At 34.3% G+C, this 15,275-nt stretch overlaps 1 protein-coding gene across 14 annotated transcripts in view; it reads right to left on the reverse strand.

Moving 5' to 3' along the window:
* Window positions 1-15,275, reverse strand: part of LOC127851468 (plexin-A2-like) — a 203,150-nt gene that overhangs the window by 68,531 nt on the left and 119,344 nt on the right. The window lies entirely within an intron of this gene.

Here is a 15,275-nt window from a genome sequence, read left to right on the forward strand (position 1 = left end):
TTTTACATTATCTTTTAAATTAGTTGTGTAACATTTTTGTATGGTTTTGTAGGATATATATATTATTCTATGTTAGTGTGATTGTGTATTTGAACTTTTCAGACTCGTCTCAGAAAGGCTGACACGGCCGGCAAGCCACGCCATGTAAAAATTTCTTCAACTCGTCGGACAAATTTAAGTACACAATCACACTAACATAGTATTCTCTATTTTTCCGCCAAAATTGGTTAAGAGCCCATAAACACTCAAAATCAACGAATAATTCGTGTTATAGTTCGAAAAATATACATGTAGTTAACACATAGAAAATCAATGTTTCTTATAGCACGAGGGACAAATTCACATTTTTTATTCTCAACATTAAGATCGTAACCACTCTAGAGGCCACAAGGCCAAGTTGAAAACTGGGTCAAGTGATGTACACAAAACAAATTCACTGTTTCAACTCTTAAAAAAACTGCGTTATTACACTATAGTATACATTTATGATTCAATTATTGCATCTAAATGAAAAATGGCTAGAATGTTAATGTTAGTTCGAATGTTTGTGTTGTCTTCTGTTTTCTAAGTCAAGTTTGAAACTGGACCACGTGATGTCAAACTTTATGTCACGAGATTTATCTTCGACAATATTTGTGCCATTTAAGACAATGTGAGCATTTTAAGTTCATCATGTTCCTCTTGCTGGCATGTTGTTGACAGATCATCCCAACTCCAGGTATTATTTTAATTTATAAGAACAGCGAATGCTTCGAAAACGTGGTACGCTTGCTTCAGATTAATACTTCTGTACAGACAGCAGTTCCCATAATGAAAAGTTACTTTTCATTTCGAAAACATGACAATTAAGCTTATTGTCTTTAAAGCTAAGCCATTTGTATAGCGCACACTTGAAAGTTAAATTAATTTAATTAGAATGGTCAATGCTATGTTAACAGAATCAATTGCTCAGCAGATCATATTCCCCAAAACCATGTCTAAATGGAAAAAACAAAAAGACGGACGAACTTGTAAGTCATTTTACTAACAGAATGGTTTACAATCTAAGCCTGATCATGTTTTTATTTTTATATTATTTCAATATACGCTCAGTTGTTCCATTTGATTCTTCGATAAAAGCCATTAAAACATAAGTTGAATATTCCTTCCGCATAATCGTGTGCAATATACAAAAATTTATTGTAATCAAAATTACGAGCCTATGCTGTTTTATTATAGTCCACTTAGTCATTTTAATGTTCAGTATATGCGTAGCACATGCAGTCCATGCGAAGAGGTAAGCCGTCCGTAGTTGTTTTCGCGATTGATTTCTGTACACCATACAGTGGCTATGCTAATTCGACAACGACAATCCTACAAAAGTGCACTACAACGACAACTGGCTTAATACGGGATCCTCAACCTTAATAGTACTTAAGACTCCAACAAGCGTTCTTCTTGATTATAAAGGACAATTCCACTCATTTGGATTCGATTTTAAAACACATTTTGAAGCGGTGGAATATACACGCCGCGGTTGGAGATTGTTCAGAAATTTTAAAAGGGTATTGAATAGTAACAAGGTAAGATTGATCAAAGAAAGTTGAATAAAATAAAATTGTATTCTGAAGCTCAACACGGACAAACTTATCATGATTTCGTGTTAGTTGTTCGTCTTTCATATTTAAACTGAAAAAAGTTTCATGTTCTGTCGCGTGCTTTTCCATTTAAACGATACCGATGTTATGTCCACTTGGTCGCTTTATATGTACGCTTAAACATACCTCCGGACCGTAAATTAAATATAATATCATTTAAAAAATAATGGCACTCATATGAAAGCCAAACAAAAGTTAAACGTGACGGTTTGCATCATGATGTATCACCATATCGCAGATAGATCTAACTGTACGCTTTTATGTCACACTTTTGTATCGATTACACGCTTGGAACATAATCTGGAACTTTTGAATTTCTTGTCCCTATTTAAAACCCAAGCATATAATGAAATATTTCATCCCCACCCCCCCCGGATCCGAATATCAGGATTAATTTTCTCAATGCAATAGAATCACCATCAAAACATTGTGATATATCTAAACCTGTCACGTTCTTTTTACGTTTAGTTATAATAAATATGAATACATAGTTTTACAAACAACATTATTATATATGACCTACAAGCTATCATTTCGGCGCTATATTTTGTGAATGTCTACGTTTACGGTTTATTTCTATTATAATCTTTCCGAGGAAACGACAGCAGATGACATCGAGGGTAATTCATATCCTGCGATGGAACTATTTAAAATGGCAATACGATTTTTACGCGAACGTTTCTTAGAACAATTAAAACGTACGTCACCAAAATTGTCTGAGACCGACATACAGTATATCATTACCGTGCCGGCTGCATTGGATGGTGATGCCAAGCAGTTCATGAGAAAGTCCACTGAAAACGTGAGTTGAATCGGTTGATGTGTAACCTTCATGTTTTAGAAGATAGTGATATTGAACATTATTAATTACATAGGGAATCGAGTGTCATGGACTCTGGATAACAAATGGCATTACCCGATTTCGATGGTGATGGCGATCCTTCTTTAAACATATGTCACGAATCTGATAACAAATTATCTTTGTAAAATACGTTCTTCATAATATTTCAACATATATTTTACTAAGCACATAACTCAACATGAATACATCATGCGTTTTGAATTCTGAGAACAAAGAATAATCAAGCGTGGGCCACTCTGTTATACATATGGGTCGTTATATTGAAAACTCTCTTAACTTGTAAACTGTAAATGCTAAAATTTTGTTATTTCCGTAAATGTAATTTTCTTTTCTTGTTCTGTAGAATCACTAAACATATTATTGGGGCATTGCCTTTTTGATACTCTAAGTAATTGCGATTCACTTTTTATTATTCATTATCCAATACTTACACATCAGTAGCTCTATTCACAAACTATTAACCACCATATCATAATGCCATCATCAAAAGCAAGATCTCCATGACTTGTTTCTGTAATCTTCAAACATCTTGCCATTTTGTTCTTAAAATATGTTTCAATATTATGTGTAACTACAATAAACTGCTTCAGTGCTTACATATCTTATTACGTACCACAATTGCAACACTGCTATCGTGTTAGACTTTCGGGACATTGGAGCTTTATTTTGTTTATTTATTTGCCAATTACTTAAAATAGTTATGATAAGGGATGCACCAACAATGCACGAAAAGGGTGTGCAGTTTGTTTGATTTGTATTAAGTTAGTTTATGTTGCCTTTTCATCTGAACTTTTGTTATAGTTTATAATTCATTTACGTTTCATTTTATTTGAAAACAAGTAATATCGAAAAAAAAACTGTATACTAAACTATCCATTTCCATAAAGCAGTTAATATCACCAAGATTGAGGACATGTTACGTCTGTAATAGTAATATTTTTGCTAAGTTAGCCAGTAAACTGAATACGGTTTGTTTGTCAGTGGACTGTATTTATCAACGAATAATGGAACCTTACAATGAGATTTCAATCTTGAAAGCCTTGTGCTTGACTCAATGCAAACATAGACGAGCGTTTTCGTAGAAACTGTGTACATTCCTCTCGTGTTGAATACACAATCACCTAAATAATTATAATGTTTTTCAGAAACACAGTATGGTTATATCACACACAATAGACATTTTATCGATATTTGCTGGTCTAATGTTTTAACAGCTTTCTGCATCGGCACGTTGCACACTGATCACCGTGTGAAAAAAAACCAATAACTATGATTAATGTTCCTGTGTACCTATAAACCTGTTTCTTCGCTGTACCTTGATAATAATGTTACAAATTGTTAATGGTAGCCTAGGTCAAAATCGCAAATGCCAACATGGTATTGGCTTGTGTTTTTTTTCATAATGATGACAATAATGATTTTTGTGTATGGGGTTAATGAGGCTTAAGTTTATATAAATGATGTCAATAATGACCATGACGATAATAATGTTCCTATAAAAATTTCCGCCGATTTTATGTTTTCCTTAATTTTAACCGGAATCACAAATGAAAGACTGGAACAAGCATTTGAAGCGGAGGTGTCGGCCATACGATGTTCACGGTTACAAATTGTACAAGAGTGTTCCACATATGTGGTAGTTTATATAGGAGGTAAGATAATACGCTGATATTTCGTTATCCACATTATTTAGGTTTGAACATTTTAGTGTTACGCATTTATATTAGCGGCACTGTTTTAGTGAACACACTTCCCGCTTGGCACAGGGATTGTCATTTTGAACTTTTATTTGTCGCCGTTCTCGGCGGAATCTGTGTTGTATTACAAATCGTCCCAGCCTTGTCATTTTACTGCCAAACCTTTAAAGAGAATAAATTGTGGTTACACTTTTCTTGATGTTTGTCGTTGAATAATCAGAAAATATGAAACTCTGTATTAATCCTTTAGCGTTGTATTGTATGTTTATGTTGTTGTGTCTAGGATTGCAAATAATAATAAGAAAATAGAAAACTAGGTATATATCCTTTGACGTTGTATTGTATTTTTATTTGTATAGGTGTGTGTGGGTCGAGGGCATCCCAATCCACACCGTACAAAGTCAACGAACAATAAATGCATAATACAACGCAAAAGTGTACATTTTAACAGTATTAACTTTTACATAGCAATACTAACTATATTTGGCAATTAGAAATTTGATAATAACATGGCTTGTCTTAACACAACTACCGAAAAAGGGGTATTAAAAGTTCTCATTCATTACACTCACGCATATCATTAATATAGTTAATTTCCTCCTGTACATTGAAATGAAAGGACAGGTATGATTTAGCTGCTTTAAGAGTGAGTATAGTTTGGTTCATTTTACAAATATAGAAATAAATTTTAATCGAAATAAATATTAGGTTTAAGGGTCCAATTATATTTGCATGTCCTACTATAGAGGAGGGCATAATCAAACATTTCGAAAAAATGATTACATCTAGAAAACACTTCCATTATTAATTTATTGACGTGCTTACATTCCCAAAATAAATGTTCGATAGTTTCACATTCAGTTTGACAAAAAGAGCAGTTTGCTGTAGTAACATATCCTCTTCTAAATAAAAAAGAGTTTGTACCTATGATTTTCATTTTGTTGTGTCTATGAATGCAAATAATAATCCGAAAATAGAAAACTCCGGATATAGCCTTCGATATGTTATTGTATTTTTATGTTGTTGTTTCTAGGATTGAAAATAATGATCAGAACAAATAAAACTCGGTATATATCCCGTGACGTTGTATTGTTTTTTGATGTTGTTGTGTCTAGGATTTTAAATAATAATCAGAAAATAGAAAACTCTGGATATAGCCTGTGACGTGTTATTGTATCTTTATGTTGATGTGTCGAGGATTGCAAATGATAATCAGAAAATAGAAATCTCTAGATATAGCCTGTGACGTGTTAATGTATTTTTATGTTTTTGTGTTTAGAATTTAAAATATTAATCATAAAACAGAAAACTCTGTATAAAGCCTGTGACGTATTATTGTATGTTTATGTTGTTGTGTCTAGGATTTCAAATTTAAATCAGAGAAAAAGAACATTCTGGATATAGCCTATAGGATATGTCCTTACTGCCTTTAACATTATTATGTTTCTCCTTGTCAAAATCGTTGTTTATCTCGGTTCTTATTTTGTTTAGAAATGTCATTTCATTGAATTTAGTTCTGAAATGTCATTTTACTTACTAACATATAAACATCATTATATTGATTTGGTTACCTACTATAGTATAAGGATACGTGACATTACTTTATTTATAATTATATGCATTAAAGACGATGTACTTATGTATAAGTCTTAATAAACTGTCTGTTCTGTTCTGTTCTGTTCTGATATAGCCTGTGACCTGCTATTGTATTTTTATATTGTTGTGTCTAGGATTTCAAATAATTATCATGAAATAGAAAACTCTGGATATAGCCTGTGACATGTTATTGTATTTTTATGTTGTTGTGTCTAGGATTGTTAATAATAATAAGAAAATAGAAAACTTTGTATAAAGCCTGTATCTTGTTATTGTATTTTTATGTTGTATTGTCTAGGATTGTAAATAATAATAAGAAAATAGAAAACTCTGTATATAGCCTGAGTGTTTTTTTTATGTTGTTGAGTCTATGATTGCATATAATAATAAGAACATAGAAAACTGTGGATATAGCCTGTGACGTGTTATTGTATTTTAATGTTGTTATGTCAAGGATTGCAAATAATATTCAGAAAATAGAAAACTCTGCATATAGCCTGTGACGTTTTCTGTATATTTATGTTATTGTGTCTAGGATTTCAAATAATAATCGGAAAATAGAAAACTCTTTATATAGCCTGTGACTTGTTATTGTGTTTTTATGTTGCTGTGTCTAGGATTGCAAATAATAATCTGAAAATAGAAAACTCTTTATCCAGCCTGTGACCTGTTATGGTATTTTTTATGTTTTTGTGTCTAGGATTTCAAGTAATAATCAGAAAATTGAAAACTCTTTATATAGCCTGTGATGTGTTATTGTTTTTTTATGTTGTTGTGTCTAGAATTGCAAATAATAATCAGAAAATAGACAACTTTGTTTATAGCCTGTGACGTGTTATTATATATTCATGTTGTTTTGTCTAGGATTGCAAATGATATCAAAAAATAGAAAACTCTGTATATAGCCTGTGATATGTTATTGTATTTTTATAATGTTGTGTCTAGGATTGCAAATATTAACAAGAGGGTCTAAAAGGCCCAAAGTCGACTACCTGAGTTACAAAGGAACTGACATGTTCTATGCAGCCCAATTTATCATTAGAACAAATGTTCAAACCAAGTTTCATGAAAATGAACTATAAATGTAATATTTAGAGTGCTAACAGGGTTTTACTATTGCCATATAAGGATATATATCCTGCCCCATGGGAGCCATGTTCTGCAACAGACCAGAATCATTTTCGAACTCATCCAAGATATTATTAAAACAAATGTTCTGACTAAGTTTCATAAAGATTAAATAATAAATGTGACTTTTAGAGTATTAACAAGTTTTAACTAAAGCCATATAAAGACAAATGTCCCGCCCCCTGGCGGCCATGTTTTTCAATCAATTGGAACCATTTTCGAACGCGTCCAAGATATCATAGGGAAAAATCTTCTGACCAAGTTTTACAAAGATCGGACAATAAATGTTGCCTCTAGAGTGTTTACACGGTTTTGCTATGGCAATATAAAGCCAGGAAAACTGCCCCGCCCCCTGGTGGCCATGGGTTTTAAGCATCAAAAACTATTTTCGCAATCGTCCAAGATATTATTGTACAAGTATTCTGACCAAGTTTCATGATGATTGGACAAAAGATGTGGCTTCTAGACTGTTTTAACAATGTTTTACTAAAGCAATATAAGGCCATGTTTTTCAAGAGACCAAAACCACTTTCGAACTCATCCAAGATATCATTAGAACAAATGTTTTTACCAAGTTGAAGATGAAGATTGGACTATTAATGTGGCTGTTAGAGTGTTTACAAGGTTTTACTATAGCCATATGAGGAAAAAATTCCCGCCCTCCGGCGGCCATGTGTTTCAATCAACCGGAGCCATTTTCGAATCGCACAGGATATCATTGGGACAAATGTTCCGACCAATTTGCATGAAGATCGGAAATAATTGTGGCCTCTAGAGTATTAACAAGGTTTTACCATAGCAATGTTTAGCCATATAAGGATAAAGGTTTATCTCATGCTTTAAACAGACGCAGATAATGGTGTCAATTACAGTAAAAATAACTGGGCATCACACATAAAAGAAATGTTGGAAGACATGGTTCTTGTGGATTTATGGATAAACAAAGGCACTGCTAAAACATCACCAGATACAATAAAGCTCAGGATAATAGATAAATTCAAACATAATTGGCAAAGTAATATTAATCAATCTGGGAGACTTAGCACGTATTGTAAATTCAAAAGTAGTTTCGAATTCGTACCATATCTACATATCATAAAGCAAAGTAAATTAAAAATAACATTAAGTAGATTTATACTATCTTCACACAAACTGGAAATTGAACAAGGGTGTTATTATAATATAATAGAGAAGACAGAAAATGCAAGATGTATAATTCACATTCAACTCAAAACGAATATCAGTTTTACCCTTACGTGTGACTTATAATCTCATCTAAGGAGAACATATTTTAAACCTAACTATTACAGATGTTCAACAATAACACAATTTCGAATCCTCACGTCTACAAAAAAGTGAACTGAAAAAATAGCAAAATATATAAACACAACTCAAAAAAATTAAGGGAAGAACTTATAAGTGATAAATCGGTCAATGCAATCACTCATCACAAACTCTCAAAAGTATCTACTATTAAATCCATCTTGATTTTTTTATTAATTACAATCTTGTATATGCGCATACTTTTGACTGTCAAAAATGTACTTGTAATTAATATTTTCGTGGTATATATATTTTATAAGAAGAAATAATAATTAGAAAATAAAAAAATCTGTATATAGCCGTCGTAGTTTTATTGTATATTCTTTTGTTTTGCTCAGCACTGCAAATATTAGCAATTAAAGAATTAAATAGAAAAAATGTATACAGTTGGTGTTGTTTCAACCGCGTCTCCAATAAATGACACATCGTGTGCAAGCAAACAAACGTACTTTAATGCACGGGACTGTAGCTACACTTAATTTGTTTATTTAAAAAAATAAAATATTGCAAACTATTTTTACGAATAAATGTTTCTTCAACACAGTATTGAAATACTACCTATCAATACGTGCTATTTCCGGTTGTTTTCAATGTATTGAATCGATCTTTAATACAGCCCACACGCTGCAATATCATTCTCAATATCATGCATCGAGCATATTAACCATTTTATTCAAAGCGCATGTGCCCTTTAAAGGGGCCTTTTCACAGATTTTGGCATTTTTTAACTTATTCATTAAATGCTTTATATTGATAATTGTAAACATTGGATCGTAAAAGCTCCAGTAAAAAATCAAGAATGAAATTTAAAAAAGGAAAAGGACATTGCCCGGAGCAGGTTTCGAACCAGTGACCCCTGGAGTCCTGCCAGAGTCCTGAAGTAAAAACGCTTTAGCCTACTGAGCTATTCCGCCGACTACACATACTTGACGTATTTTATACCTTATATAAGCAATCTTCGTAGTTTCACAAAATTTAACGACAAAAACAGAACTCTCCAAATTATTCATTCGTTTCGCGTTGCAACGCTTTATAATTTTTAGGTTTTAAAATCGTCAAAAGATGCATATAATGGCTTTATTAGACCATGGTAAATGTTCAGTATTACTGTTTCCTCACAAATATCATAACTAAAACGAAAATTGCGAATCTGAAACAACTTTTTTCAATTTTGTCAATTTACCAAAGCGTGAAAAGATCCCTTTAATGTTCATGTGCTTATAAATAATAAGCCCTGAGTTTTAGCAGAGCGCGTAGTCTTGACTCCAACCCACCGATTGATTTTCTATTACATCCAAAGATGCATACTAAATCAATTAAACCATAGTTTTAAATATGTTGCTTTTAATTTGAATTATGATTCTATGATGAGTATGTTTATTTACATATCTCTGTTTTGTGATTTTTTGCAAAGTTTTACGTTTAAGATCCCCATAATCTGCTTTAACCACCAAAGCTTTGCTTTGCAAAACATACATAAATTAATACTATCTTTAGTAATCTATTTAATGAACTATTTAACACAATCAACTATCACAGTTAACGAGTACATGCAATTGATTTCAGTTTATTTTAGTTATAAATATTTCTGCGATTCATGCTTTGCAGCAAATTGGTCAAACTTATCATTATAATCGACGGTATTTATTAGTAACGAATGTATACTTTACAAATCTGTTTCATATTTAACGATTCACGTCTTCTGACGTTATGCCCTAGACAGATCAAGTGATGTTTTCAAATGACTGCATAGAAACCTAAGTAAGTTTATCGAGTACATTTGAAACTTATAGTCAAGTGTGTTATGAAAATTAATCAGAAATCCATGGATAACTCGTATAATTATACCAATGGACACGTGCGTATTACATTACATAATGAACTTTTGAACGATCACGATACGTCACAAAACAATCTCTGTTTTTCTCCATTGTAGTTACTTAATAAAGAAAATCCATTAGATCTAGTGATATCTCACGGGTGGGGGTGGGGGTCTAGCCAACGCAAGCGTTACAACACCGCTACGCTGGAAGACACATGTAAGCAAGAAGAGTTCAATGTCACTGTCTCCAACAAGTTCCAGGTCCTAGAGGAGCTTATTGAAGGAGAAAGGATAGTGCAGAAGTGGCATAAAGTTAAAGAAGCAGTGACCTCAACATACTTAGAAGTACTGGGCCATAAGTCGTCGACCCTCAAGAAATGGATATCAACAGAGACGCTTCAGAAAAATGAATAACAAGAAGAAAAAAAGCAACTGTCAACAACAGCAGAACAAGAGCAGCAAAAGCGACAGAACTAAAAGAGTACACAGAAGAAAATAGGAACGTCAAGCAAAGTATGAGAGTAGACAAGCGGAACTACCTAGAGACGCTGAAAACAGATCCGAAGAGGCAGCAACTCAGAACAGAACCAATGACATCTCAATCACCAAGATAATGGAAGGGAAAAGTACCAGGCCAGAGAGGCCAGTAAAGGACCGAGAAGTGATAGCAGATGATGAAGGGCAATAGAAGAGGTTGATTGAGCACTTCCAGTGGCTAATCAACAGACCAGCTCCTGTCAACCCTCCAGAGATACCGTCAGCTACAAGCGATCTGCCAAGTGCTGCGCTCTAGCGAAGGAAGAGATCCATCCCGCCATCTAGCAAATGAAGAACGGAAAATCTGCAGCCTCTGACAGCATACCGGAAGAAGCGCTGACGTCGAGACCAGTGTAGAGCTACTCTATCCGCTCTTCAGCAAGATATGGGAAGAAGAAGAAATACGAACATAGTGGAAAGAGGGAAACCTCATCTAGCTCCCCAGCGGACACATTTTCGAGCGGACCGAGATTTGATGGTGACGTCGTTTGTTTTTACAATGAACAATACTGTAACCGATATATTCAATCCCGAATATTTAATTCAAAGACATTGTTTCTATTTGCGCCTCGTCGGGAGGTGTAATGGTAGGTATCACGAAACTTCCAGGCACCTACATGTTTTGATTATTTCGTTTATTCTGTATAAGTTGGTTTACAAACAAGTTTCATTACTATTGTAATCAAGTTCACAGGGTCTGGTTACATGTACATGAGCACCATTTGAACGCTCTGACCTAAAATCAGAATGCTGGTTAGTGTCCTCTACCGGTGAAACCCTAGGGGACTTATGGTTTGCGCTCTGTGTTTTAGTCTGTCAATCCGTCACACTTTTCTGGATCCTGCAATAACTTTAAGTAAAAGGTCTTCATAGTTTTTCATGAAACTTGAAACATGGATAGATGGCAATATGGAGATTATACACGTCATTTCATTTTGTTCCTATGTCAAGAATTCTGGTTGCTAAAGCAACAAATATACTAGAAATATTGCTGAAAATGGTGGAGTTTGACCGGTAGGGGACCATATTGCTTGACAATAGTCTTGTTCTTAAACGATACCGTTCGAGAGATCCAATGTCTACACCAGTAAAACCATTGCAGTAAATTTACGTTACATTGACATTAAAGAAAAATTGGCCAATTAGATGGGCTTTCCATTGGCCCGCTGTATACTTTATCTCGATTTAAAAAGTTAAAACCGATTACGCGGGTATACACGGTATACAAACATCCATTATCAAATTATCACTAACAAACTATAAAAAAAAAACATCGATAGTTAGGAATGTGTGACCTACTGAGGAGTCGAAGCTAAGACAAACAAGACTTACAGCAACAATATAAATATAAGCTACGGATTGCGCGTAATGTTTGTTATTTTAATAATACATTGCGTTGTTTATAAATGCAAATGGATACATTACAGGTTAAAGTGATGTCTGATATTAATTAACAATTAATGTCCCACTCTCTCACTCTACTCCTAGGAAGCGGGAATATAGATGTGGCCTAGTCGGTCCATGCGTACTGTCCGTCCAGCGGAGTGTATTACAACTAGAGTCAACGCTATACAAAGAATTCATTAACTTGTTAACAGAATTCATTTACTTGTTAACAGAATTCATTAACTTGTTAACACATTATGCCTGTGTGCACCGGGATAGTTTTGTGCATTTTATGTTCGATTATAGATGAGAAAACAATAACTTACTTCCGTTACTGTAATACTAAAGCTACAACGCGATAACTTAACGCCATATACTTGTATTAACGTCCGGAAATGTAAGCTGATGGGATTCGCCGGCCGTTTGCGCACCAAACTCATAAATCTCGTAGTAAATAGTGCAAAGAAAAAACAAAGACAAGACAACAAAAGGCAGGCATAATTCAATGTAGTCAATTTTGACAAATATGTTTATTTGTAAACGATCCAAGAAATATATATTTGTCAATATGGACGTTAAGTTCTTGTAAGGTAGAAAGTGTATACTCATTGCGTTTCGAGCATGATAACTCGAACGCATCGTGTATCGGACGTGGAGAGGTATTTGCTTGTTTTGCGCGATAACTTGTGTGTTTAGTTCTTAAGGCGCGGATAGCGGGAGTCGGACTTGTCTTTGAAGTCTATTTGATTTCGTCATATGTAAAATGCAATTAGATACGAATATCGGCGTAATATTTCATTTCGATTGTTTTTATTATAGGAAGGGTACATCTTATTACTTCCGATGATGTTGCATATCTTGTCGGTATCTGTAGAAACTAATACGAAAGTACGTTGAAAATCCAAACCACGAACGCAAATATGTCACCGCTGGTCATTCAATTCTGCACTCTTGAGAATTTTTGCTAAACAAATAAACACTATTCTTTCAACCCATCTTTTGAATCTGATCACTTCTAAAAATATTCTTCAGGTAAAGTAAATCACATGGGAGCTTATCGAGTCGCTGAGTCTAGAACGTCTAATACGACGTTAATTCCCTTAGAGAATCAAAACGTTTCTTGTTGTCCTGCTACTTGTTACATTTTAAACGTGAACTTTGCAATCTATGTAATTATAGCATGCATTTGCTTATGAACGTGGTAAAACATTATAATAAGATATCCATCATTTTTAAACACAAATGCGTTATCAGCATTTCCATAGTACTTCTGCATATTTGCTCTTAATAAACATCCCATACTTAATAAGCTACGAATTTACATAGTTACATTGTAAATCATGTCTTGTTGTCCGAGAAAGTGCATTAATCTGCATTTCGAAAGGCAAATTGTCATATTTGACTCAGCTATTATGATGCATTTACATTTACATACTTTATTGGGTAACCTCGTGACGTTTATTAGACATAAAAGCAAGTTCCGTTCCGTGGTGTATCCTACAGCAAGTAGTCTGGTAATTCATATTTCACAAAGAGCGCGTCTACATAAATATTTTAAAATAATAAAAACATGCAAAATATCATGCAATTTAATAAGTACCCAATAAGGGGCTATTATACGGATAAAATGGGAGTATCGTTCCCTGGTGCATTTCTATTGCTATAATATGGCATTTTGCAGATTTAATATGAACGGGAATTTCATTTTATGATTTACCTCTCTTTACAAAACGGCACCAACTTTACGACATCACTTGCCTTATCAATTGTTATCTTCCGCTTTATTTTGTTTTTATTGAATGTTTGGTTTTATTACACTTACAGCCTATCGGGCTCCTTTAGAAGATATATACACTTGATATTATCAAAGGTAGTACCTCAACAAAGGGAATATTTATTCGGATATATTCTCAATAACCGATATGGGGATCTATTTATCTGCAGAATGGCATTGTCTGTTGCCAGTAAGCGGGTTTGAAGTAGCCTGTGTACCCGTGTGAGTTGTAAATATTTTATATCAACTTGTCATGTTTACGTTCTTTCTATTTTTGAAACATATTAAACAACAAGTTCAACTGATTTTTTGAAAGAATTTCCCTCTAATATTTGGAAACATGTCCGCTCTGATATTTGAAAAGACGTCCGCTCTGATATTTGCAAAGACGTCCGCTCTGATATTTGCAAAGACGTCCGTCTGATATTTAAAAAGATGCCCCCTCTGATATTTGAAAATACGTCCCCATGGATATTTGAAAAGACGTCCGTCTGATATTTGAAAAGACGTCCGCCCTGATATTTGAAAAGACGTCCTCTCTGATATTTGCAAAGACGTCCGCTCTGATATTTGCAAAGACGTCCGTCTGATATTTGAAAATATGCCCCCTCTGATATTTGAAAAGACGTCCCATCTGATATTTGAAAAGACGTCCCCTCTGATATTTGAAAAGAGCCCCCCTCTAATATTTGCAAAGACGTCCGTCTGATATTTGAAAAGATTCCCCCTCTGATATTTGAAAAGATGCCCCCCTCTGATATGTGAAAAGATGCCCCCTCCGATATTTGAAAAGATGCCCCTCTGATATTTGAAAAGACGTCCGCTCTGATATTTGCAAAGATGTCCACCCTGATATTTGCAAAGACGTCCGTCTGATATTGGAAAAGATGCCCCCTCTGATATTTGAAAAGACGTCCGGTCTAATATTTGCAAAGACGTCCGTCTGATATTTGAAAAGATGCCCCCTCTGATGCAAAGACGTCCGTCTGATATTTGAAAAGATGCTCCCTGTGATATTTGAAAGGACGTCCCCTCTGATATTTGAAAAGATGCCCCATCTGATATTCGAAAAGATGCCCCCCTCTGATATTTGAAAAGATGCTCCCTCTGATATTTGAAAAGATGCCCCTCTGATATTTGAAAAGACGTCCGCTCTGATAATTGAAAAGATGCCCCCTCTGATAATTGAAAAGACGTACGCTCTGATATTTGCAAACACGTCCCCTCTGATATTTGCAAAGACGTCCGTCTGATATTTGAAAAGATGCCCCCTCTGATATTTGAAAAGACGTCCGCTCTGATATTTGCAAAGACGTCCGTCTGATATTTGAAAAGATGCCCCCTCTGATATTTGCAAAGACGTCCGTCTGATATTTGAAAAGATGCCCCCTCTGATATTTGAAAAGACGTCCCCTCTGATAATTGAAAAGATGCCCCCTCTGATATTTGAAAAGATGCCCCCTCTGATAATTGAAAAGATGCCCCCTCTGATATTTAAAAAGATGCTCCCTCT

The sequence above is a fragment of the Dreissena polymorpha genome, chromosome 11, assembly GCF_020536995.1.
Source record: "Dreissena polymorpha isolate Duluth1 chromosome 11, UMN_Dpol_1.0, whole genome shotgun sequence".
In the NCBI taxonomy this organism is placed as follows: Eukaryota; Metazoa; Mollusca; class Bivalvia; order Myida; family Dreissenidae; genus Dreissena; species Dreissena polymorpha.